This window comes from Erinaceus europaeus, chromosome 12, assembly GCF_950295315.1.
Source record: "Erinaceus europaeus chromosome 12, mEriEur2.1, whole genome shotgun sequence".
Lineage (NCBI taxonomy): Eukaryota > Metazoa > Chordata > Mammalia > Eulipotyphla > Erinaceidae > Erinaceus > Erinaceus europaeus.
This window is the reverse complement of record NC_080173.1, coordinates 78634000-78660450: the sequence shown is the minus strand read 5'-3', so window position 1 is coordinate 78660450 and position 26451 is coordinate 78634000. Positions and strand designations below refer to the sequence as shown.

At 43.1% G+C, this 26451-nt stretch overlaps 1 protein-coding gene and 1 long non-coding RNA gene across 2 annotated transcripts in view; one reads left to right on the top strand and one right to left on the bottom strand.

Moving 5' to 3' along the window:
• Positions 1-26451, bottom strand: part of NXN (nucleoredoxin) — a 212777-nt gene that overhangs the window by 182288 nt on the left and 4038 nt on the right. The gene's annotated exons all lie outside the window — the stretch shown is intronic.
• LOC132542024 (uncharacterized) lies at positions 1982-25439 on the top strand. The gene is made up of 2 exons (XR_009553156.1): positions 1982-2464; positions 25123-25439. It is a non-coding gene; the product is annotated as an uncharacterized LOC132542024 (long non-coding RNA).

Sequence of the window (26451 nt, the reverse complement as noted above, 5' to 3'; positions counted from 1 at the left end):
CTCTCCTGAAGCGGCCCCTTTGCGCAGTGCTCCCACCTAGTGACCAAGGGCTGCAAGCTAGACCTTTGCACATGACAAAGTGTGTGCTCTACCAGGTAGACTATCTCCTGGCCCCCTCTTTTATTTCATCCCTACACCAACATTCACCCTCTCTCTGAAGTATCATCCCTTGGTGCCTCTACCATGTTCTTCCCACCCAGGTCCCTGCTGGTGCTCATCAGGCTTCCTTCCTCTCTCTCCACACCCCACCTGGGACTCTCAGTCCCTCTCATGGCTCTAATTACTGGTAACTCACATACTTCTCTCAAGTATACACCTACCTTTCTGCAGAACCAGAGTTAAAACAACTGGAGAGCTAAACATCTAATTTTACTTTCTCTAACTTAGCACAACACCCACTTCTACTTTCCATCTCTCAGTTGGGGACATACTTTGACACCTTCCCCGTGCCTCAACCTCTGTCTTAACCTGCTCAGGCTGCTAAAATGAAATACCATCGTGGGCAGCCGAAACAGCATTTTAGGTCTCCGTTGTTGTTGGTTCCGGAGATTGGAAAGTTCAATATCAAGATGCTGGCTGAGTCAGCATCTGGTGAGAACTTTCTGATTTGCTGTTGGCTACCTTCTTGCTTTTGTCCACACCCTGGGAGGTGGTGGGGTGGTGGAAGGGAGGGGAGGCAAGGTGCAGGCTCTGATCTTCTCCTTTTAATTCCAGGACAGGGACAGCCCCATTTTCATAGCCTCATCTAAATCATTGCCTGAAGTGTTCTCTAAAGTTAAGCAGTCTGAGAATATAAAGGTGGTGCTGCGTGTTTCACTTCATACTTTGGAAAAATGGGTACAGCCAATCATTCATTATTATTCCTCATTGTTTTTATAAATTCACCTATTTGCTACAAACTGTAATCCACAAATCAATCAAGTAACATCTTAGTCATTTGCAGATATGAACAGCGACCCAAAAAAAAAAAAAATCTATGTCACCCGCCACATATTCCCAGACAGAACTGAAAAAGGCTACCATCCTCTCTCTTGTCGGGGCAGCCCACCCTCTACACAAGTGTCCTAACTGAGGTATGTGTACAGTGACACAGCGTTTACATTTTTGTGCTTTTGTCAGTAGCTTCACTGTTTAAAATACTGGGTTGTCAGAAAAGTCATGACACATTTTTGCATAGAAAAAAAACCATAAAAATACGTCATGACTTTTCCAACGGCCCAAATAGTTCCCCATAGTCTAGAGCTAAAGTGCTCTCCAGTGTTACCCATGGCATACAGCACAAGAAGCTGTGTGCATTACGGAGAAAATATGTGTGTTGGGAGCTGGGCAGTAGCACAGCAGGTTGGGCACTATGTGTGTTGGGAGCTGGGCAGTAGCACAGCAGGTTGGGCACACATGGCAAAGCACAGGGGCCGGCATAAGGATCCTGATTCGAGCCCCCAGATCCCCACTTGCAGGGAAGCCGCTTCACAGGTGGTGAAGCAAGTCTGCAGGTGTCTATCTTTCTCCCCTCCTCTCTGTCTTCCCCTCCTCTCTTGATTTCTCTCTGTCCTATCCAACAACAATGACAACAATAATAACTACAACAATAAAACAGCAAGAGCAACAAAAGGGAAAATAAATAAATATAACAAAATTTTAAAAATAAGAAGAAAAAATTAATTTAAAAAAACTGTAAATCACAGTTGTGAAGAGACCTGTGCTGGGCTCCAGAAAGTGGCTTAAGGCATGTCTAGAGGATCCATGACTAAGAACTAGCTATAGAAATGGCCCCCACTCCTAAATTCTGATCATCTAATCTCTCCCCCTTGGTGAAATAGTCAGTGTGACCCAGCAGCTCTTGTTCCCAGCTCTGAAGACCCAGGCTGAGTATGTGTGCAGGGCTGCCCTGTGCTGACTGCCCTTTTCTCCCCTCTGCCTCCTCTCTTCCTGTTCAGGTTGGAATGACCTCCTCCAAGCACAGGGCAAATTCCCATGACCCCAGGCCCCAGGGCCAGCTGCCAAGGGCTCAGGTCACAGCTATCCCTTAACACGGGAAGGGCACTAACTGCCTAGACAGGCCCCAGGAAAGTGAACCTCCCCTCCCTGGCCCCCACTGGCCCAACAGGAAAAAATACAGTGGCGGCCAAGTCATCTGAATGGAATTTCTCTTTAACACCTAGGAGCCTCATCATCCTGGACTCACAAATCCAACCACCTGGCTCTTTCTAAATCCCTTTCTTTACGTTTCACATATTTCAGCCCTGGTAATCCCAGTCTTGAGTGCTCTGTGCTGTTGTTCAGCAAGGTAATGTGTTTGTTTTTTCAGCACTGAGTGGTAGCCACTTGAGGTTTTCCATGAGGGGGCCTGATGGGCACCCTGGGCCTGACCCCCTGGGTCTTGCACAGCAATGTGGAAAATGGACCTGCTGTTAAGAACTGCCTCCCAGCTGCACAGGAACTATCCTGCTTTCTAGACACCAAGGTACTTAAAATCTTTTTCATGCACGAGAACCATCCTGCTTTCTAGACACCAAGGTACTTAAAATCTTTTTCAAGATGTTTCCCTCTCTCTCTCTCTCTCTTGCTGGGGCTTGGTGCCAGCACTACAAATCAATCCACTGACCCTGTGGCCATTTTTATTGGATAGGACAGAGAGAAGTTGAGAGGGGAGAAGAAGATAGGAGGGAGACAGAGAGACACTTGGAGGTGGGAAACCAGGGGCTCAAAGCAGGTTCCTTGTGCGGGTCCTTGTGCTTCATACTATGTGAGCTTAACCCAGTGTACCACTGCCTGGCCCCTTTCTCTCTCTCTTTTTAAAAATAATTTGTTATATATATATATATATATATATATATATATATACATATATATATATAAAGAGAGAGAGAGAAAAATTGAATGGGGAGGGGGAGATAGAGTGCAAAAAAAGAGAGAGACACCTGCAGCACTGCACCACTGCTTGTGAAGCTTCCCCCCTACAGGTGGGGACTGAAGGCTTGAACCCAGATCCTCCTTCATGGTAAAGTGTGCTCTCAACTGCATGCACCACTGCCAGGTCCCCTTCTCTTTCTTTTCTATGAACATTACCCTCTTTTCAGGGGTTACCAGGACAAATGCCAATGGATACCACTGATGAAAACAGTAAGGGGACCCAGACTCTAGAGGTTGGTCAGCCATGGTGAAGCCTTATCTTTGTACCTGGAGGCTGCTACATAATCTCCAACACACTCTCTAACTTAATATTCACTGGCTGTGTTGCCCAATGTCATGTAATAAGAACATTTGTTTAATTATGACTGTAGTACAAATATAGAGAAGAATACATGCCTTTGTTTAACTCTGAGACTCACCTTTATGCTTCGAATGCCATTCCTCATCTACCTGAATCCTGCCAACTCTTCAAATGTCAGTTCAAACCATTCTTTCACTCAACAAACATGTGTGCCAAACATTTATGAATAAGATATGCCAAAGACACAAAAGCCCTTACCCTCAGAATGTTCTGGCAGAGCAGAACAGAACAGAACAATAGTCTCCACCTCCTGATTAGCTGCTATTGTTGTCTTGCATTCTGCTGAGGGCTTTTCCTATTCTTCTTCTAGTGTTTGCCCTTCTTCCGTAGCCAGTCAACAGCGTCAGGTTGAAAGCTGTCAGGAGCTGCTTGTTGCTGGCTTTGAAAGTGACTGGAATCCATGTGGATTCAGTCGGCTAGGAAGGATTGTCAGTTTCCCCAATGAATGGGTACTCACAGGATGCTTTGCCTATTATTTGTCATCTCAATCTCCACAGTAACTCTACAAGGTTAGATGCGACTGTCAGACTCGCTTGACAAAAAAATGAGGCTCAGTAAGATTAACTTGTCTGTGATCTCAAATCTAGAGAGTAAAAGAGATGGATCTGAATTAGGTCTAGGTTCTCCATGAGAAAGGCCACTATCTTATCACATCACAGGACTCTCTCATTTCCTAAGGGTTTTTTTTTGTTGTTGTTGTTGGCGACCCTATCCCTATCTCTCTGTCAAAGTCAACTCACTAGACATCATCTCAGAAAAGTTTTAATCACACACACACATACACACACACACACACACACACACCATCACATACCAGACTAAGCGAGGAGTTCTTGTAATTTATTTCTCTATATGATTGAACCAATATAAAGCAATGAAAAGTACAGACTTACTTTTGGAAACACAAGCACACACTAAGTGAGAAATCCAGTTGGGGAGCTTCTTAGCCCCTCTGATGGATGGCTCCCCCATTCCAACACTATCCTGTAGTGGAAATTTTTCTACATGACTCTGCTTTCCTTTATTTAACTAGTAGATACCAGTATCAGAATGTCTTCTTTATCATCTAAGAAAGCATAAAGAAATTGTATCTCCACCTGACCCAGAGGGAGATTAATTTTTTTGGTTTAAGGATGGCCTCTTTGTTACAAAAAGCATTTGTTCCTTACGACAGGGCCCATCTGGAATCTGGGCCTTTTTGCTCATTCTGGGCCTTAAATCCTGATCGAGGCCACAATCACCTGGCACACAGACCACTGCTGTCAGTGTTCCAAGTCTTCATACACAAAATCACACCTCCGAGTCTGCATCACCTAAAATGTATTTTCCTGACCATCTGACAAAGGAACTTCTGTTTTCCTTATAAAATAAAAAAAAATTTTTTTAAATGCCCCCACTGAGAGTGTGAACCCTCATCTGTTTTCAAAGATGCATCCTCTCTCTTCATCCCATACTTGACTTCTCTTTAGCTGGATCAAATGAGCTTTCTCCTTCTCAACTTTCCCCTTCATTCCCACAGGGTTATTTATATCTGGAATATCTGTCTTTCTTAATCCACTCAACTACCTCCCCACTCATTTTAAAAGGTCACTTTCAAGTTATTCTTTCCGAGCTTTCTTGAAGTAGGCAACTATAAGCTGAGTCTTTTCCACCATTTGTACCTTTGCTAAGACATGATGCTATACACTTGTCTTCAGAAATGCCAGTAAACTAATAAGGAGATCAAGAGGGGGTAAGGGGGTGGGGAACTTGAGCTAAAACTAATGGTTCAGAAACTAGAAGCATGCTCTCTCAGGAAGAGCCCCATTATCTTCCTGACGTCTGTTTATGTTTTCATTACCAAAGTGATTACATTGAGAACATAATGTAACGATAAGCAATTTGCAGTATTTACTTCAATCTTTCCTCTATACATCTGTTGAAACACTGCTGTAATCATGGTATCTGAACAACCTTAGATTTTTGTGAATTTTTTTCCCCACCAGGTTTATTGCTGGGGTTGCATGCCAACACAATTCCTCTACTCTCAGCAGGCCCTTCCCTTCTATCTCCTTCCCTTCCCTTCCCTTCCCTTCCCTTCCCTTCCCTTCCCTTCCCTTCCCTTCCCTTCCCTTCCCTTCCCTTCCCTTTCCTTCCTTTCCCTTCCCTTCCCTCTAGCATAGAGAGACAGAGAGGGAGAGAGAGATAGAGAGAGGAAAGTCACCACAGCACCACTCTCTCATGAAGCTCCCTTTACATGGTGTTCCCATGTGGAGGCTGGAAGCTGGAGACAAGGTACAAAGGCAGTGTAATCTCTACCAGGCTAGCTAACTCTAGGCCCCAAGAATCTTGTTTTTTTGAATACAATATCTGAAGTATAACTCCATTTTTAATAGGTCCTTGTCAAGGCAGAAATGAAACAAAGTTGTGTTTTTATTTACTGAGAGAGAGGAAGAGAGACAACTAGAACTAAAGAATCATCCTGATCTATGCGACACTGGGGACTGAAGTCAGGACTCCATGCTCTTAAATCTTAATTATGTTCATTAGGACTATGTGATGACTTCGAATCTCTACTCACCAAAAATTAAAAAAAAAAAAAAAGTTACATACACCCGTCAGGGTTGCCAAGAATCTGACCAAGAGTTATTTAGAAGGTTGGGGGACAGGTGGGGTTATAATGGTTATGCAAAGAGACTCTCAAGTTTGAAGCTCCAAAGTCCCAGGTTCAATTTCCCACATCACCATAAGCCAGAGCTGAGCAGTGCTCTGGTCAAAAAAAAAAAAAAGAAGGCTGGGGAGGGAGATGGATTTATATGATCTCAGGGTCACATGTAGACACATGTGCATGTATACATACAAAATACAAGGAACTTGGGCTGGGGAGACAGCATAATGGTTATGCAAATGAATTTCATGCCTGAGGCACCAAAGTCCCAGGTTCAATCCCCAGCACCACCATAAGCAAGAACTGAGCAGTGCCCTGTTTTTGTTTTTTTGTTTTGTTTTGTTTTTTTAATTACAAGAAACTCATAATGATGGCTACTTCAGGGAAGGGAAACTTTTTTGGTCAGTGCTGTGAGACTTTTCCTGCACAACTTTCACTTTGTTGAAAAATGTCTCTTTACACATGATGGCCTTTGAAGAAATAAAAGTTAATTTCAAAAAGTTAAGTCTATTTGAATTTTTAAAAATAGTTTACCTTTATTTTATATTGTTTACTTATTTTTAATCAGAGCATTGATTAAAAGCTCAGGCTTAGGGATCAAGTAGTAGCACAGCGGGTTATGTGCAGGTGCTGCAAAGTGGAAGGACCGGCATAAGGAATCCGGTTCGAGCCCCCGGCTCCCCACCTGCAGGGGGGTTGCTTCAAAAACAGTGAAGCAGGTCTGCTTCACTGTCTTCCACTCCTCTCTCTCTGTCTTCCACTCCTCTCTCAATTTCTCTTTGTCCTATCCAACAATGACAGCAATAACAATAGTAATAACCACAACAATTATTAGAAAAAAAAAGGGGGGGGGGAGTCGGGTGGTAGCACAGTGAGTTAAGTGCAGGTGGTGCAAAGTGCAAGGACCGGAGTAAAGACCCCATTTTAAGCCCCCGGCTCCCCACCTGCAGGCAGTGAAGCAGGTCTGCAGGTATCTATCTTTCTCTCCCCTCTCTGTCTTCCCCTCTTCTCTCCATTTCTCTCTGTCCTATCTAACAATAATAACTACAACAATAAAATAACAAGGGCAACAAAGGGGATTAAATAAATAAATAAATGGGGCAGCAAAAGGAGAAAAAATAGCCTCCAGGAGCAATGGATTCATAGTGTAGACATCGAGCCCCAGCAATAACCCTGGAGGCAAAAAACAAAAAACAAACTGGCTTATGGTGGTGCTGGGGACTGAACTTGGAATCTCAGGCTCATGAAAGCCATTTTGCATAACATTTATGCTATCCCCACAACCAGTCTATTTGAATTGTTTTAAAAATACTCAAACATACATATTTATATACATAGTGTATAACTGTTCTTTTTCTGTACGAATATACAGGGCACTTACAAGAGTGGTTATCTTTGGAGAGAGGATTCTTTTTAGAACAAAGAAGTGAAATGTTAGCTTTCTCTTACAAATTGGAAAAAAAAAGATAACTAAGTGGAGAAGCAGTGTTTAAGCATATACTGAGAAGAAGAAATATAAACGGCTTTTAAATTTCCTTTTTATCTACTTGGTGGGGGGGTAGTGGGGAAGGGGGGAGAGATGGAACAGAATCATCACAGCTCGACTTCACCATTACTGGAACTCTTGGTTCCCTCCATGATGCTCCCATGTGGTACTGGGGCTCAAACCCAGGGCTCCATGCACAGCAAGATAGATGGCCTCTCCCAGTCTCTCTACGTGTAGCTTTTCTTTTTTTAATTAGTGACTAACAATAAGATATTAGTAGTTCCACAGCACTCCCACCACCAAAGTGTGCCCCCACCCCCACCTTAGTTCTTCCAAGGTCTTAGAGATGGGCTGGTTACTTTCTTTTTTTTTAGCAAGTTTACCTTTTTTAATGTAAACAACAGAAAAGCCACAATCTCTCTAAGTGAAATGTTTTGTTCCTGGGATTCAGATTCACCTTCTCTGTGGTCACATCAGCTTGATGGACAGATTCAGGTGATCTCAGGAAAAGAGCCAAAAGCAGAGCCTCCAAAAGTTCCAAACCACAGACTGGTCCACAAATGAATACTTTGCACAAATCCAAATGAAAGAGATATGTTCAAGTGGTACTAAGTAGTATTTTGCTCTTAAGAGCACTTGTAAGAACTTAAAACAATGCATCTGAGGCTGAAGCCAGAGACCTTCAGCAATTTTAGGAGTCATTTACCCATGAAAGTGTTTTAAGGCATTAAATTTCAATTTATCCTCATACCTAATATTTTAAAAGGGCAGAATTTTTAGGTGCCAAACTGAATGAACCCTTTAACAAATTCAATGTGTGATCTTAAAAGAGCAAATACACTTGAATTTTGAAAAAGCCATTTTGAAATAAGATTTAAAATCTCTCAACAATGTAGTAATTAGACATAAAAAGTCAAATATTGGGGGCTGGGCGGTAGCGCACCGGGATAAGCACACATAGTGCGAAGTGCAAGGATCCTGGTTTTCGAGCCCCCGGCTCCCCATCTGCGGGAAGTCACTTCACAAGCTGTGAAGCAGGTCTGTATGTGTCTATTTCTCTCTCCCTCTCTCTGTCTTCCCCACCTCTATCAATTTCTCTCTGTCCTATTCAACAACAATAACAGCAACAACAATGAAAAAAAGATGGCCTCCAGGAGCAGTTAATTCGTAGTGCAAACACTGAAGCCCCAGCAATAACCCTGGAGGCAAAAAAGGTCAATATTATTATTATTATTATTACTAGCAGGGAGGTTGTACAGTGAGAGGATAAAGCACTGGGACTCTCAAGCATGAGGTCCCAAGTTTAAACACTGGTATCAACATGTGTTGGAGTGATGTTCTGGCTCTCTCTCTCTCTCTCTCTCTCTCTCTTTTTCCCTCTCTTCATTCTCTCATAAATAAAATATTTTAAAATTATTTTTGGTGGAGAAGGAGTTTCATGCATACACAGTTTCATCATTCCCAGAACCAACATTTAGATTGTTTTGATTTCAGATAGACACAGATAAAAGGAAAGACACTAGGAGAGTCGGGTTAAGCGCACGTGGCGTGAAATGCAAGATCCCAGTTCTTAACCCCGCTCCCTACCTGTAGGGGAGTTGCTTCACAGGCGGTGAAGCAGGTCTGCAGGTGTCTATCTTTCTCTCCCCCTCTCTGTCTTCCCCTCCTCTCTCCATTTCTCTCTGTCCTATCTAACAACGATGAAATCAATAACAACAATAAAAAACAACAAGGGCAACAAAAGGGAAAATAAACAAATAAAATAAAATAATGAAAAAAAAAAAAAAAAGGAGAGACACTAAAGCACAGGAGTTTCCTCTGGTGCTATGGCATTCCCATGTGGTGCTAAGGTCCAAAAACTAAGTGTATGGTAAGTCAGGCACACTACCCAGTGAGCCGTCTTCGTGCTCCAAATGCCAAATATTAGAAAAATAAAACTATAGCCTGTGAAGTGGCTCAGTACTGAATAAAGTACTGGACTCTCAAGTATTAGGTCCTGAGTTCAACTGAATAATAATACAGTCCAGCAGATTTGGAATGGGCTATATTTGAGGTTGTTAAGATAATTAGCAGACTGCCATCAGACTGGATAATTAGCCTGGAGTGGGTCTCCAGTGGTGTGCCCTGGGACTCTACCACAGTCCCCCTTTCCTGATACTCAGTCCATCTGGACTCTGCGTCCTTAGTCAACATCTTTATCAACTGCCTGGATATAGGTCTAGAAGGGATCATAGAAGTCAACACTCAGGCCAGGTGGTGGCGCACCTAGCTAAGCATACATATTACCATACAAAAGGACCCGGGTTCAAGCCCCTGCTCCCAATTTGCAGGGAGGAAGCTTCACAAGTAGTGAAACAAGTCCTATAGGTGTCTCTCTGTCTCTCTCCCTATCTCTCTCTCCCCTCTCAATTTCTTTCTTTTTGTCCAATCAAATAAGGGGGGGGGAAGGAGAGGGAAATGGCTGCCAGGAGTGGTATATTTATCATTCAGACACTATGCCCCAGTGATAACACTGGGGCTAAAAATAAATAGAGTTGGGTGGTAGCGCAGTGGGTTAAGCACGTGGCCCGAGGCACAAGGACTGGCTTAAGGATCCCGGTTCGAACCCCCGGCTCCCCACCTGCAGGGCAGCCGCTTCACAGGTGGTGAAGCAGGTCTGCAGGTGTCTATCTTTCTCTCCCCCTCTCTGTCTTCCCCTCCTCTACCCATTTTTCTCTGTCCTATATAACATTGGCATCAATAACAACAACAATAATAACTACAACAACAATAAAAAAACAAGGGCAACAAAAGGGAAAATAAATAAATTAAAGAAGTCAATGCTCTCATGATGTTTGTGGATGACTATACCAGCCAGCATGCAAAAAGATTTTAACAGGCTATGGCGGGGGGGGAATCAAATCTATATAAACTGATTATTTTTAATGTTTTATTTATTTATTTATTTACTTATAGAGAGAAAAAATGAGAGGGGAGAGGAAGAGAGAAAGGGAATGAGAAAGAGAGACACCTGCAGCACTGCTTCACCATTTGTGAGACTTCCCATCTGCAGGTAAGGACTGGGGGCTTGAACACAGATCCTTGGGCATAGTTACATGAATGTTCTACCAGGTATACCACCACTGGGCCCCTATAAACCGATTCTTAAAGATGATAGAAGATTTAGAACTCCACTCTCATTTGTTCAAGTAGAGGACTGCTAAGAAAAAAACTGGGAGTGCTCTGGTCTCTCTATTGCTCTATGTGTATCTTTCTCTCAGTATTGCTCTCATTAAAAATAAATAAATGACCACTGGGAGTCGGGCAGTATTGCAGCGGGTTAAGTGCAGGTGGCGCAAAGCGCAAGGACCGGCATAAGGATCCTGGTTCAATCCCAAAGCTCCCCACCTGCAGGGGAGTTGCTTCACAGGCGGTGAAGCAGGTCTGCAGGTGTCTATCTTTCTCTCCTCCTCTCTGTCTTCCCCTCCTCTCTCCATTCCTCTCTGTCCTATCCGACTACAAGGACATCAATAACAACAATAATAACTACAACAATAAAACAAGGGCAATAAAAGGGAAAATAAATAAATATTTAAAAATTTAAATAAATTAATTAATTAATTAAATGTTTAAAAAGAAAAAAGAAAGAAAGAAAAGACTTTGGATGTGATTGTCAGAAAGGCTACTATAATTTCTAGAACAAAGGTATGGTAGACAGGCTTTCTTTCCCCTTTGTGCTCAGGGCAAGACTGCACAGGAGCTAATGTTCAGATCTACAGATTACTCTCTGAGAGAGGCCCCAAACTTAGAGAGTATTCAAATGCAAATGGCCATGGTGAGGAATCTTGAACATACATCATATGAAAAAATGGATAAGAATCAAAAGACCAAGGACATCTTTCATTTAGAAGAGAGAATAGCCTGCAAAGAGCCAGCCCACACCCAGGCAGAGGATGGCTGGTGTCACCAGAAATGCTCTAACAGAGGTCTGGTGACTATTTGCTGGGCATCCATCAAGTGGTTAATAGTAGACAAGGCTAGTGGGTACCTACAACTCTCGGCACAGCATGCTTGCCCCTTTCTAAGACACCCCTGCTTCCCTTGGTGGGTCCCAGGTCCTCACGCTCAGTCCATCCGGCCTCTGCACCCTTCCTGGAGGCTACACAGTTGTGGATGTGACTCGGGCTTCACCACTCAGTATTACATGCCTTGCTTGTAATGGGAGGGTAATCACACTGGCTTCTGTCCTCTGAGTTCTGAGAGGACAAGAAGCCAAGTCCAGAGCTTCTGATGGTCCTTACATCACTAGTAGGTACAGCCAGTTACAAGTCAGGACACAAAGAGACCAGCAGAATGGAGAAAGGGAGAAGAACCGCCCGCCCTGAGACACAGCGTCTGAACCGCTGATACCCGCCAGGTGCTGTCGTGACACCTGGATGGGGCTGCAGGAAGCTAGCTCCCTTTTGAACCCAGAAATCAATAATCTCTAGACCTAGACAAAGGGGGAAATGTGTATAAAGTTGGAAAAGTGGTAAAGAGGTAGACCCAGAAACCAAGAAAGTTAAAATTGATGGGAACAAATAAATGGTGAAGGGAGCCCACAGGTTAAAAAAAAAAACAAAAAAAACATTTTAGAGATATAGCTACCAAATATAATAACAGGAATTATTCAAACACATTAACTTGTTTAAAAAAATGAACAAGTTGGGGGTCGGGCGGTGGCGCAGTGGGTTAAGCGCATGTGGCGCAAAGCGCAGGGACCGGCGTAAGGATCCCGGTTTGAGCCCCCGGCTCCCCACCTGCAGGGGAGTTGCTTCACAGGCGGTGAAGCAGGTCTGCAGGTGTCTATCTTTCTCTCCCCTTCTCTGTCTTCCCCTCCTCTCTCCATTTCTCTCTGTCCTATCCAACAACGAATTGCGTCAACAAGGGCAATAATAATAACCACAACGAAGCTACAACAAGGGCAACAAAAGAGGGGGAAAAAATGGCCTCCAGGAGCAGTGGATTTATGGTGCAGGCACCGAGCCCAGCAATAACCCTGGAGGAGGAAAAAAAAAAAAAAATGAACAAGCAGCCCAAGAGGTGGCACAGTAGTTAAGACATGCGCTTGCAAGTATGAGCTCCCTAGTTCAACCCCCAGCACCACATATGGCAGAATGACATTCTGGCATCCTTTCTCTTTCCCCTTCCCTCTCTTTCATTAGTAGATAAACAATTTTGCCCCTGTCATGCTCTGGACCAACTTTTTCAAGCAGAAAAGAGAATCAGAGGCAGAGAGAGAAAAAATATGGCAGAGGCAGGGGCAGATAGCATAATGGTTATGCAAAGTGACTCTCATGCCTAAGGCTCCGAAGTCCCAGGTACAATCCCCCCAACCCCTTAGCATCTCCATAAGCCAGAGAGAGAGAGAGAGAGAGAGAGAGAAGGAAAGGAAGGAAGGAGGAAAGAAAGAAAGATACCACAGCACTGAAGCTTCCTTCAGTGCACTGGAGGTTGGGCTTGAACGTGGGTCAAGCACATATGGCAAAGCAGCGCACTATGCAGGTGAGCTATTTTGCTAGTTCTGTGGTTACGAGTGAGTTCAGCCATGAGGTGTTCATTGTATCAGGCTAAAGGGAATTTACAAATTTACTGTACTATTTTCCCTTCCTATGTAATGTTTCAAGTTGATAAAACATTGTTTTAACGGAAAAGAATCAGAGCAACAATACAGCTCTCCTAGAAGGGCATCTGTTTCTCCAGGCCCAAGTTTGAACCCAACCCTCACGGCACTAGTACAAACTTCAGCGCTATGATGTCTTCCCTCTATCTCTTTTGTCACTGTCTCTATCTAAAAAAGATTGCCTAAAGTGATGAATCAACAAAAAAACAAGCAAATGGAAGAATATATAAGGAGAAATAAACAGTCTCTTTCCATTCCTTTCCCAGCACAAAATTAAAATAGAATCCATTCGGGAGTCGGGTGGTAGCGCAGGATTAAGCGCACGTGACACAAAACACAAGGACTGGTGTAAGGATCCTGGTTCGAGCCCCCGGCTCCCCACCTGCAGGGGAGTCACTTCACAGCTGGTGAAGCAGGTCTTCAGGTGTCTATCTTTCTCTCCCCCTCTCTGTCTTCCCCTCCTCTCTCCATTTCTCTCAGTCCTATACAACAACAATGACATCAATAACAACAATAATAACTACAACAATAAAAAAACAAGGGCAACAAAAGGGAATAAATAAATAAATAATAGAATCTATTCAATAATACTAGCATACAATCAGAAAAAAAAAAATCAGGATTTAAACCCATATTCAAAAATGAGTAAGTCAACAAATCAATAGCTGATAAGTAGTGACTGCTGTCCTAGCAAAAAACTGCAAAGAAATCAGACTATGTGATAGGAATCTAGATGCAAAGAATCAGGTATGGAGGCTGATGTGGGCAGAAGTTGCAAAGAAAAAGAGCTGCGTGTAGCCCAGGAGGCGGCACAGTGGATAAAGTATAGGATTCTCAAGCATGAGGCCCAGAGTTCAATCCTCATCATCACATATGTCAGTGATGCTCTGGTTCCCTCTGAATAATTTTTTTTAAGACTGGTAATTCCTTTCTCCTGTAATCTGTTAACTATGAAATAAGAAAGAGATACTCAAGTGCATGGGAAGAAATGTTTAAATAGCACCAACTATATACCAATCACTCTTCTAAATAATTTTCCTTAATCTTAAGGGGCTTAGATAGCTCACCCAATAGAGCACATACTTTTTTTTTTAAGATTTTATTTATGGCAGTTGGGTGGTAGCGCAGCAGGTTAAGAACAGTTGGCACAAAGCACAAGGATCGACGAAGTCCCCGGCTCCCCACTTGCAGGGGAGTCACTTCACAGACAGTGAAGCAGGTCTGCAGGTGTCTAACTTTCTCACCCCCTCTCTGTCTTCCCCGCCTCTCTCCATTTCTCTCTGTCCTATCCAACAATGACGACATCAATAACAACAATAATAACTACAACAATAAAAACAACAAGGACAACAAAAGGGAAAATAAATAAATATTTTTTAAAGATTTTATTTATTTATTAATGAGAAAGATAGGAAGAGAGAAAGGACCAGACATCACTGATACATATGCTGCAGGGGATCAAACTCTGGACCTCATGCTTGAGAATCCAATACTTTTTTTTTCTTTTTTAATATTTATTTTTCCCTTTTGTTGCCCTTGTTTTATTATTATAGTTATTATTGTTGTTGTTATTGATGTTGCTGTTGTTGGATAGGACAGAAAGAAATGGAGAGAGGCGGGGAAGACAGAGGAGGAAATAAAGACACCTGCAGACCTGTTTTTCTGCCTGTGAAGCGACTCCCCTGCAGGTGGGGAGCCGGGGGCTCGAACCAGGATCCTTATGCCGGTCCTTGCACTTTGCGCCATGTGCGGAAGGAAGGAAGGAAGAAAGGAAGGAAGGAAGGAAGGAAGGAAGGAAAGATTAGAGTCTGTTGATTGTAATGGAATTATGCAGGCCAGAGAACCCTTAAGAACAATCCTATAAACCAGGTGCTATTCTCCTTATTTTGTAATGATCAGGAATTTGAGACAGACAAAGTAACTTGAAGCAAAGTCATACTGCTAGAAAGTGAAAGGAACCAGCTTCAAATCCATGAATCCCAGGTCCAAAGTTTACACTCTGATCTACTGTGCAATGGATTTAAAATACTTAAAGCGATGGAGTAGTTTTGAAGGTCGGTGGGTATAGATGTTTTTCTACATTGCGAATAAGCACATGCCCATAGCTGAAGAAAATGGGGCCCTCATACCCACACTCAACTGCCATTCAGAGCTCAGAGGGTGACACTGTGATTTTTCACTATTGCACGCTGTTCTGTCCAATCTTTATATTTCACATCAAACCCCGCAAAATAAGTAACAGATGAGGCAGCTGTGCTGTGAGCCACCACCATCAAAAGAAAACTGTCCCGGGAGTCGGGCTGTAGTGCAGCGGGTTAAGCACTGGTGGCGCAAAGCACAAGGACCGGCATAAGGATCCCGGTTCGAACCCCGGCTCCCCACCTGCAGGGGAGTCACTTCACAGGCGGTGAAACAGGTCTGCAGGTGTCTATCTTTCTCTCCCCCTCTCTGTCTTCCCCTCCTCTCTCCATTTCTCTCTGTCCTATCCAACAATGACAACAACAATAATAACTACAACAATAAAAAAAAAAAAACAAGGGCAACAAAAGGGAATAAATAAATAAAATAAATATTTTTAAAAAAAACTGTCTCGACCTGATCACTGTTAAAGTGGGGTGGGGGTGGGGGTGGGGTGGGGAGCAACACCTTCTGATTTTAAACAGACTAAATCCATTCAGATTTTTATTCCAGGGGTACTGACCCCAAAAGACAAAATTTTTTAAATACTATAAAACGGATTCATCTGGATACATTTCTCCTAAGAAAACAAAGAAGGAAACCCTCTCCCCAGAACAGCAAAACTCACCACACCCTGTTTTATGATTATTCAACAAGGAGCTAAGATGAAAGCACTTGTGACTATAGAAATGTTACTTGAGGGAGTCAGCCGGTAGCACAGCGGGTTAAGCGCATGCGGCACAAAACGCAAGGACCCGGGTAAGGATTCCAGCTCAAGCCCTCGGCTCACCACCTGCAGAGGAGTCGGCTCACCACCTGCAGAGGAGTCTCTTCACAGGCGGTGAAGCAGGTATACAGGTATCTATCTTTCTCTCCTCCTCTCTGTCTTCCCCTCCTCTCTCCATTTCTCTCTGTCCTATCCAACAACGATGACATCAATAACATCAACAATAATAACTACAACAATAAAATAACAAGGACAACAAAAGGGAATTGAAAAAAGAAAAGAAATGTTACTTGGAGTTATTTACCTATGGTTAGCAGTTACATAGAAATAATCCAGGGGGTAGGGCGGTAGCGCAGCAGGTTAAGCACACATGGCGCAAATACAAGGACCAGTGTAAGGATCCCGGTTCCAGCCCCCGGATTCCCACCTACAGGGGAGTCGCTTCACAAGCAGTGAAGCAGGTCTGCAGGTGTGTTTTTCTTCCCCTCTTTGTCTCCCCTCCTCTCTCCATTTCTTTCTGTCCTACCCAACAACGACAGCAAATTACAACAACAATAATAACCACAACAATGATAAAACAACAAGGGCAACAAAAGGGAAAAAATAGCTTCCAGGAGCAGTGGATTTATGGGACACTGAGGCCCAGCAATAACCCTGGAGGCAAAGAGAGAGTGATAACAGAGTGATAAGAGAGTGATAAGGGAAGGGAAGGGGAGGGGAGGGGAGGGAGAAAGAAAGAGAGAGAGGGAGTCGGGCTTTAGCACAGGGGGTTAAGCGCAGGTGGCGCAAAGCACAAGAACCGGCATAAGGATCCCAGTTCGAATCCCGGCTCCCCACCTGCAGGGGAGTCGCTTCACAGGCAGTGAAGCAGGTCTGCAGGTGTCTATCTTTCTCTCCCCCTCTCTGTCTTCCCCTCCTCTCTCCATTTCTCTCTGTCCTATCCAACAACGACAACAACAATAATAACTACAACAATAAAACAACAAGGGCAACAAAAGGGAATAAATAAATAAAATAAATATTAAAAAAAAAGAAAGAGAAAGGAAGAAAGAAAGAAAGAAAGAAAGAAAGAAAGAAAGAAAGAAAGAAAGAATCCATTAGGGCACAGAGGAAAGGTGTGACTAAAAGGAATGCTGTACTTTAAGTCGTTTTCCTTCTTAACGATGTCCTGAAATACAGTTGATGCAATAATACTTTGTCTATCTGGTCCGAGAGTTACGACCAGCCAGCACCATGAATTTATGTTTGCTTTTAATCACAGATGCCACAGAACAAAAGTTTCCATTACAGGGTTTCGCTCCAGAATAACAGCACTCAAGCAACTTTCAATTACGATACTTCTTACTTGTCATAAAGCAGAAAGCGCATGTTTGAGATTTCACTGGAAGTTGGAACAGCAGTTTCTGAAAACCTCATAAAAGGAAGGACTGATTTAGTCCTAGGATCTCGGCAGGATACCTGAAGTTCAATTTTGTCTGTGAACAAAGCATTAAAGTAGCCTGCAGGCTTTGCATAGGATGAAGGGGAGTTGGGCAACACTTCACTGGCTGCTCTAAAAAAAGACAAATCATTAAAGGGGCCTTAGAAACCATCACCACAAAAAGGCAGCAATGAAAAAGAAGCTCTGGCTTTCTCTCCAGTCTGCAGGGAACAGCAAATGTTTTAAGCAGTTAAACTACCTCCATCTTATTTCAGAGTCTTCTATGCATATCTGGAGTGATTCAGACCGAAAACCATTTGTTAAAGAGAGAACAACTATCAGCTCCCTCCTCTTTCATGGAGAATATTTGATGTGAACGTTTTTTAAGATACAATTTCACAAACAGAAAGAGCTGAGTTGAATTGAAGGGAGTTCAGCTGAGTCCTTTCATGCAATACTGTGTCCCTGATCTAATGATCGGTTCTCTTTGCTTCAATTCTCCAGCAGGAACACACTTTGAAAAGTCAAAATGCTTAATATCTACTGATTACTAGCTGCCAGAAGACATAATGTGCATGCATCTTTATTTCCTGGGAAAAAAGATGCTTAAGAAACACATACTGTGAGTAGAAAAGCATGGGTTGATAGGTGGGCAGACAGATATTTCAGCTGAACAGGAAGGAGCCTTAGCAGGTAGAGCATGTATTTTGTGGGCCTGAGGCCCCAGGTTCAATTCCTAGAACTGTGTATGTCAGAGCAGAGTGATGCTCTGGTCTCTCTTGCTCTTTCCCTCATCAAATGAATAAATAATTGGTGTATTGCACAAAAGTAAAAGACTCTGGGATGGTCTGGAAGGTGGTACAGTGGATAAAGCATTGGACTCTGAATCATGAGGTCCTGAGTTCAATCCCTGGCAGTACATGTACCAAAGTAATGTCTGATTCTTTCATCTCTTCCTAACTTTCTGATTAATAAAAATAAGATCTTAAAAAAACAAAAAGACTATGGAGACCAGGTGGGGGGTGTTCAGGTCCAGGAACATGATGGTAGAGAAGAATGTAGGTGGAGGGGTGGTTAGATGGTTATGTGGAAAACTGAGAAATGTTACACATGTACAAACTACTGTATTTTACTATTAACTATAAACCATCAATCTCCCCAATAAAGGAAAAATAATTTTTAATGAATAGATAGTTATTTTTTTTTTTTTTTTAGTAACAAAAAAAGGAGAGTCGAGAATTTTCCTATTTTGGAACAGAGACTTACAGGGCAATGGAGTTACCCACCCATTTGTTTATTTAAATACTCTTTAAAACATTCGTTAAGAAATAAAGGCACCCACATACTGTGTGTATATACAATTATACAATTCAATTAAGGCTCAGCCCTAACACTAAATATTGAAATCAAGCTAAGTAATAGTGAAAGTACACACTCCAGCTCATATGATGTAGAAATAATCACATCTTCGGGAGTCGGGCAGTAGCGCAACGGGTTAAGTGCATATGGCGCAAAGCTCAAGGACCGGCATAAGGATCCCGGTTCAAGCCCCCACTTTCCACCTGCAGGGGAGTCGCTTCACAGGTGATGAAGCAGGTCTGCAGGTGTCTGTCTTTCTCTCCCCCTCTGCTTTCCCTTCCTCTCTCCATTTCTCTGTCCTATCCAACAATGACGACATCAACAGTAATAACTACAATAACAATAAAAACAACAAGAGCAACAAAAAGGAAATAAATAAATAAATATTTTTTAAAAAGAAATAATCACATCTTCAAACACCACTCTAAATGGCACAGGTCTGCTTTCTATGGTCAGATCCAACTCTGAGCAGCTAAACACTAGTCATCTTCCCTCCCCTTTGGCTGGTTTTAGTCCTCAAGGAGCTTGTGGTATAATGAAAAATCACAAAAGGCTAACTGCTAGGACATCTGTGTACAGGTTCTGTGGAAGCTCACAGAAGCATCCCAACTAGAAAGTGTGTACGGGAAGAGACAATACATTGTTGTTGTTGCTTTTTTTTTTTTTTTTAAAGTAAGGAATCCAGGACTGAGCTTAGAAGTTCTAAAGTCATTTAGGTGGGAGAGGAAAAAGACAGAAAGAGAACACTGCACTGGTGGGAGATGAAACTAGAGAATACTTAAAGACCACGCCCTAGTGCTGAGACTCGACACCAAGGCAACAGAGAAGCACTGAAGAATTCTTCAGCAGGAGAATGTCACTGTCCCAATGGTATTTTTGCACTTGTTTGTCCATTCAGCAGTCTAGAGCAGGGTTGTTCAAGGCAGGTCTACAGTATTCGCCTAGGAGCTATTTGTTACTGCTCCACAACAAGGCAAGTGCAGAATTAAGCAAGAACTAGAAACATTTATAGAGTTGAGTGCACGTGTTACAATGTGCAAGGACCCAAGTGCCAGCCCCTGGTCTCTACCTACAGGGAAAAGCTTTGTGAGTAGGGTAGCAATGCTGCAGTTGTCTCTGTCTCTCTCCCTATCTTCCCCTTCCCTCTCAATTTCTGGCTGTCTCTATCTAGTAAATGAAGATAATAAAAATCATTAAAATAAAAATAAAGATAAATTTTTTTAAAAGAAACATTTATAGTAACTCAATATTACAACATCCAAGCTTGTGAGCAATGAGCTCACTTGTTGAAAGGACAGTGATCAGTCTGTGCATTGTCACCTTAGTGGAGTGGAGTGGAGTGGAGTGGAGTGTGTGATTTACAAGCCACCATGCCATAGGGACACAGGTATGACTGTTTGAAATTAATGAAACTGATCTGTGACTACAGAGAATTTGAGAAATTTTGCTCTGGATAACCAGTAGCCAGGATTGGAAGCAAGGATCCCAGGGAAAAGGCTGCTGATACAAAGTGGTCTAGATGAAACTTGGATTCAGGCAATGATGGCAGGGATAGAGATGAGTGAAGAGTCAGACTCCCTAGCTATTAAGTGATCAAGTCAATAAGATCTGCACCTTCTGAATGTGAGGCGTAGAAGAGAATCAAGAAAGACTCCTGAGACACAAGAACTCTTGTGTATGTTTAAAATAATAGCAAAATCTAAGACAGCCATGTACAATAACTTCATGAATGGATTAGCAAGGTGATTTTAAATTCATAGCTATTTCCTTTAAGTGCCTATGAATAACTACTATGATAAATTAATGAAAGACAGAAAAACTAAGCACCCTAGTGGTTAACACTAAGTACCACTGGAAATTCAAAATGTGAAAAAGGAAAATAAAGCCTGTGTCAAGCCTATGTTTTCCCCCTGAAACAAAATCATGTGATCAGGAGCCCAGTCTAGTTCAGAACAGGGCTGGACGGTCCCAGGTTCAATCCCCAACAACACCATAAACCAGATCTGAACAATACTCTGGCCTCTCTGTGCATCTTTCTCTCTGCATCGCTCATTAAAAGAAATAAAACAGGGAGTCAGGCGGTAGCTCAGCAGGTTAAGCGCAGATGGCACAAAGTGTAAGGGCTAGTGCGAGGATCCCAGTTCAGGCCCCCAGCTCCCCACCTGCAGGGAAGTCACTTCACAAGTGGTGAAGCAGGTCTGCAGGTGTCTCTCTTTCTCTCCCCCTCTGTCTTCCCCTCCTCTCTCCATTTCTCTCTGTCCTATCTAACAACAACGACATCAATAACAACAATAATAACTACAACAATAAAACTAGGGCAACAAAAGGGAATAAATAAATAAATATTTAAAAAACATTATTAAGGGAATAAATAAATAAATATTAAATAAATAATCAGATAAGAAAGGAGAAAAAGGGGCTATTTAGAGTTCCAGAGCCCCAAATTCTATTAGAAAAAGGACCCCCTCCAAGCTAAGAAGTGTATTCATCATCCCACCACCACCACCTGCTTGCTGTATGACACAAAGCTTGCTTTTTCAGATGTGTACAGCTATTAAAGCATGGCCACCCAGGAAAAGGAATAGTGATAAAGAGAGGGTAAGGAAAACACAAACGCAGAATAAATGAAATCAGTGGCCCTAATCTTAAAAATCACTGCTTTGGCCTGCTCTGGTTCACATCCCACCCTCTTATCAGAAGACAAATCAAACAGTAAGACCTGTAGTCAGCCAGTCAGATTTGAGCCCTTAGCTGGGAGACAAGTCTCAAACCTTCAACGGCTCCAAGTCTGAGTAAACCTATCTGTCCTCCAGCATTTCAGATCTGGGAAGGGAGACAGTTAGGGGAGAGGGGATGTTCCTGCTTCAAATATTGCACACCATCCATTTCCCATGTTAAAGTATCTCAGCCCTGCACTGCCCTGCTTTACGCAGCCAAGATCAAGGGAAGACATCCAATTACTCTGACAAACCACAAAATGACCCACAAGTAAATAGCTGATCTCCCTCGGGAAAGGTACCTCATTGTCTTAACATTGACATCCTTTATTAAGCACGTTTTTGCCTTTAGGTTATCACTGGTGGGTGGATGCCTGCTCTACAAAGTCCACTGCTCCTGGTGGCCAGCTCCCCCCCCCCCTGCATTGTTTTTGTTGCTGTTATTGCTGTTGAATAGGACAGAGAGAAATTGAGAGAGGAGGGGAAGACAGAAAGGGGGAGAGAACTGCAGACCTGCTTCACTGCTTGCGAAGCGACTCCTCTACAGGTGGGGAGCTGGGGACTCAACTGGGATCCTTGGCGCTGGTCCTTGCACTTACACTATGTGCGCCTAATCCAGTATGCTACAACCCAGGCCCCCAAGCAGAGGTTTCAATGATCTGTGGTCTCCATTTTCAAATCTAAATATTAAGATCAGTAAACCTCAGTGCCATTCTAGAACTTTAAGGAATCGTTATTTTGCTATTCTCACTTGCTTTTGTTGTTTCTTTCTTCCAAGTCTTTCTCCCTAATTATAATTTCTTAGACAGTAATTCTTTCACTATATTCCCTTGCATGCTTGTAAAAAAAATTGACTAGAAAGTGAGAAAGAGCCATAAAAATAGCTCACTGGGTAGGGTGCCTGTATTGTTATAGGTGTGACCCAGATTCAAGCGCTGACACCCCATAGGAGTTTCATGGCAATGGAAGAAACCTTAGTGCTGTGGTGTGTCTCTCCCTCCCCTGACTCTCTATCTGAATGAAGAAAGTGGCCCAGAGCAATGAAATAGCAAATGCACAAGGCTTGGGACACACACAGACACACACAGACACACACACACACACACATCCCCAATAACAGTTTTGCAATTCTGTAACATGAGAAATTTAAAAGACTCTAAGTGTGGGGCCAGGTGGTGGCACATCAGGTTAACTGCACACAATATCATGTGCAAAGACTGAGTTCAAGCCCCTGTTCCCCATCTTCAGCGGGGGGCGGGGGAGCTTCATGAACAGAGAAGCAATGCTATAGGTGTCTCTTTCTCTTTTCCTCTCTATCTCCCAATTCCCTCTCAATTTCTGTCCCTATCAGTCACTCACCCCTAAAAAGGGGAGGAAAGATGACCATGTGGAGCTGTGGATTTGTAGTGCTGGTACAAGCAATCATCTCTGGGGGGAAAGAAAAAGAAAAAAGACACAAACTTCAAGTTGTGAAACAAATGACTAAATATTATGACAATATGGGACTGGGTACTGGTGCACCTGGTTAAGCACACATATTACAGTGCACAAGGACCCAGGTTCGAGCCCCCAGTCTCCACTTGCAGGGGGAAAGCTTTGCGAATGGTGAGGCTGGTCTGCAAGGCGCCTCTCTGTCTTTCTCCCTCTCTATTTCCCCCTTCCCTCTCAATTTCTGGCTGTCTCTATTCAATCAGTAAATAAAGATCATAATTAAAAAATCTTTAAAAAATATATTATGACAGGGAGTCGAGCGGTAGCACAGCAAGTTAAGCGCACGTGGCACAAAGAGCAAGGACCGGCATAAGGATCCTGGTTCGAACCCTGGCTCCCCACCTGCAGGGGAGTCGCTTCACAGGTGGTGAAGAAGGTCTTCAGGTGTTTGTCTTTCTCTCCCCCTCTGTCTTCTCCTCCTCTTTCCATTTCTCTCTGTCCTATCCAACAACGATGACATCAAGAACAATAATAATAACTACAACAATAAAACAACAAGGGCAACAAAAGGGAAAATAAACATTAAAAAAATTAAATATATATTATAACAATATTAGAGCATCAACTTGCATGCCTTAGGCCCCAGAGGCTGCAGATTTAATCCCCATTCCCAGTACCACCTATGCCAAAGCTGAGCAGTACTCTGCTCTTTTCTCTCTCCCTTTCTCTTCTTTTGTTCTCTCTCAATAAATAGATAAATATGTTTTTAAAAATAGCATTTAGTACTGCCACATATGTGTATACTATCTCATGTGGCAGGGAGTCGGGCGGTAGCGCAGCAGGTTAAGCACACATGGCGCTATCTCCTGTAGCCTTTACAAGAGTTCTACACAGCAGCTGTTATAATCATCTCCATTTTAAAAAAATTTTTATAGTAGCAATAGTTTCTTTTTTATTTTAATATACTTGATCATCTCCATTTTATAGATGATCTTGTGTGGTAGGTACAAAGGTGTTACTGTAACTTAAAAAAGGTCATACAGCTAGTAAATGGCAGAGCCAAGATCTGATCTCAGGCAGATGGACAGATCTATATTTTAAGCCACTATACTAGGCATTTTCATTATTCAGAGAAGAAAAAGGAGACTAAAGAGCACACTGTAATTAAGGGCATGAGGGAAAAGCCTCTTATGAAAATATACTTTAATTAGACTATCACATTTTATTAGACAAATCCTGGAAAGAGTCAATAGAAGGAACGTGTCCTGGCTGGTCTGAGAAGGCAGAAAACAATAATTTTTAAACTTTTGAAGGTTTTTTTGTTTGTTTTGTCATTTAAAAAAAATTATTATCTTTATTTATTCTGGACAGTCAGAAATTGAGAAGGACGGGGTGATAGAGAGGGAAAGAAACAAAGAGACACTTGCAACACTGCTTCACCACTTGCAAATCTTTCCCCCTGCAGGTGGGAACCAGAGGCTTGAACCCAGACACTTGCACATGTGTATTCAACCAGGTGCACCACCACCCAGCCCCCTTTTGCCATTTTTTACCACCTCAAAGACAAGCAACTATAGCAGCAGAGAGACTTCTGACTCTCAAGCATGAGGTCCTGAATTCGCTCCCTGGCATCCCATGTGCCAGTAATACTCTGGTTCTCTCTCTCCTCTCCTCCTCTCTCCCATAAATAAATCTTTTCTTTCTTTTTCCCCCTAAAAAAAGTAAGCAACTGGGGGCAGGTGTTGGTGCACCTGGTTGAACGCACATGTTACAGTGTGCAAGGACCCAGGTTCAAACCCACAGCCCCCACCTGCAAGAGGGAAAGCTTCAGGAATGGTGAAGCAAGGCTGCAAATTTCTCTCTCCTTCTCTATCCCCCCTTCCTCCCAATTTCTGGCAGTTTCTATCCAATAAAAAAAGATAATTAAAAAAAAATTTTTTTTAAAGTAAGCAACTAAGAAGAGAACACAGAATGATCTGTCAGTGTCAAAGAAGTCATATTCTTTGTGTCTAGAATATCTAGAGTTGGGGGGAGAAGAGCTGAGGAAGGTGCTCTAAGGACTGGGGAGCAAATATTGTCTGGTCCAAAGACCCAAAAGAACCTGAAGCAAGCAACCCATGGAGTCATAGAGGCTGGACCTGTCTTCCCTGTCTGGGGCAAAGAGATCAAGGATGCTGAACCAGAGCCTTCTGATTCTACCATACTTTTACCCTGACTTTCTTTTCTCCTTTCTGCCCAGCAGCAAATTCCTGAACCAGGCCAGAGCCCAGCAAACCTGTGTAGAGCAAAGCCAGCACTCCTGCATTTTCTGCAGTGAGCACACCCACGCTGTCCAAATGTTTTCTATCAGGCATCCGGCCCAGCAAAGCAAAGTCTCGTGGCTTTCCAACCAAAAACCACTGCTCTCCTCTATGACAGCAAAGCATCCTATAGATCAAACCTCCTCCTTGTGACAACTAAATAACTTATACAAAAGAAGCAGATCAAATCCCCAAAGTTGAAATCTTCACTTTCTAATTACTTATCAATGAAGCTTAAAAAATGTCCAGTAGAAAACAAGCCTATCTATTAAAACAAGTCTAACTGCCCTAGCTTCAGCATTATCTCTCCTGACAAAACTGCTTTTATGCATGCCCTCCAAGTTCTATTACCGGGGGTCGGGCGGTAGCGCAGCGGGTTAAGCGGATGTGGCGCAAAGCGCAAGGACCCTCCTAGGTATCCTGGTTGGAGCTCCCAGCTCCCCACCTGTGGGGGGGGGGGTCTCTTGACAGATGGTGAAGCAGGTCTGCAGGTGTCTATCTTTCTCTCCTCTTCTCCGTTCTTCCCCTCCTCTCTGTCTTCCCCTCCTCTCTTTTTATTTATTTATTGTCCCTTCTGTTGCCCGTGTTATATTGTTGTAGTTGTTATTGATGCCGTCGTTCCCCTCCTCTCTTGACTTCTCTCTGTCCTATCCAACAACAATGGCATCAATAATAGCGATAATAATAACTACAACAACAATAAAACAACCAGGGCAACAAAGGGGTAAAAATGGCCTCCAGGAGCAGTGGATTCGTGGTACAGGCACCGAGCCCCAGCAATAACCTTGGAGGCAAAAAAAAAAAAGTCCTATTATCATATAATTATAATTCCTCTATACAGCAGTGTGTGTGCGTGTATACGAGCACGCACTTGCATGCACTAGGAAGCAAAAAACAAAAAGGGGGGGTCGAGCGGTGGCGCAGTGGGTTAAGCGCATGTGGCGCAAAGCGCAGGAACCGCCGTAAGGATCCCGGTTCGAGCCCCCGGCTCCCCACCTGCAGGGGAGTCGCTTCACAGGCCGTGAAGCAGGTCTGCAGGTGTCTATCTTTCTCTCCCCTTCTCTGTCTTCCCCTCCTCTCTCCATTTCTCTCTGTCCTATCCAACAACGAATTGCGTCAACAAGGGCAATAATAATAACCACAACGAAGCTACAACAAGGGCAACAAAAGGGGGGAAAAAAATGGCCTCCAGGAGCGGTGGATTCATGGTGCAGGCACCGAGCCCAGCAATAACCCTGGAGGAGGGAAAAAAAAAAAAAAAAAGTTCCAGT